Here is an 843-nt window from a genome sequence, read left to right as displayed (position 1 = left end):
GGCAGCTGGGAGCCCATTTGCAAGTACATCAATGAGCAGTATGAGAAGTTCCTCAGAGAGGAGGTGAATATCACCAGAAAGAAGCGCATCCCAGATACCAGAGTGCACTGCTGTCTCTATTTCATCTCCCCGACTGGACACTCGTAAGCGGGGCTCTTTTTCATTCTCCTCACTGTATTTCATCCTTTCATCTGCATCATCAAACTGCGACCGAGAGAAGCTCCTACTCTCAGAGCAGTGAAGGTTAATGAGACAGATGAGACACGACAACTTCATTTCCCTGGCCTCCGTTTGCCATTCTGATTATTAGCGCTTGTGCATTCATGGAGGGAGACAGTTCCCCTCCCAACCGACTTTCTCGTCTTTTTCATTTATGGACCGTACACGACAGACTGCGGCAGCTCGACGTGGAGTTCATGAAGCGCTTGAGTCACTCCGTCAACATCATTCCTGTGATAGCCAAGGCTGATACCATGACGCCCGACGAGAGACAGGAGTTCAAACAACGGGTGAGTGGTGCTCCATTGGAGAAAGCACGCACACCTTTTGCTTATTATTGTGGCCGTGTTACACTCAGCTGTGAATCTCTTTGCACTTCTAAACGATGGCATTTTTAAAATGAAATAGATGGGCGGAATCCTCGTACCTCCAAAATCATCCCTTTTCCGGAGACCGTCATGTTTGTTCAACAGTTACAATTGCATTACATTACATGATGAAATAGATTTTCAACACTACGGAATGGTCATTAAGTTTTGAAATGATATTAATCTAGAAGTGCTTCAAACAACAAAGCATAGAATATGCAGAAAAGTGGTTCAGATTGCATGACTGTCTGTGTCT

General features: G+C 45.3%; 1 long non-coding RNA gene across 1 annotated transcript; it reads left to right on the top strand.

The window, feature by feature from the left end:
• Nucleotides 1-7: 7 nt before the first annotated feature.
• LOC109509126 (uncharacterized) lies at nt 8-513 on the top strand. The gene is made up of 2 exons (XR_002166877.1): nt 8-143; nt 392-513. It is a non-coding gene; the product is annotated as an uncharacterized LOC109509126 (long non-coding RNA).
• Nucleotides 514-843: the final 330 nt, after the last annotated feature.

This window comes from Hippocampus comes, unplaced genomic scaffold, assembly GCF_001891065.2.
Source record: "Hippocampus comes isolate QL1 unplaced genomic scaffold, H_comes_QL1_v1.1 C16778238, whole genome shotgun sequence".
In the NCBI taxonomy this organism is placed as follows: domain Eukaryota; kingdom Metazoa; phylum Chordata; class Actinopteri; order Syngnathiformes; family Syngnathidae; genus Hippocampus; species Hippocampus comes.
This window is presented reverse-complemented; position numbering and strand designations above follow the sequence as displayed.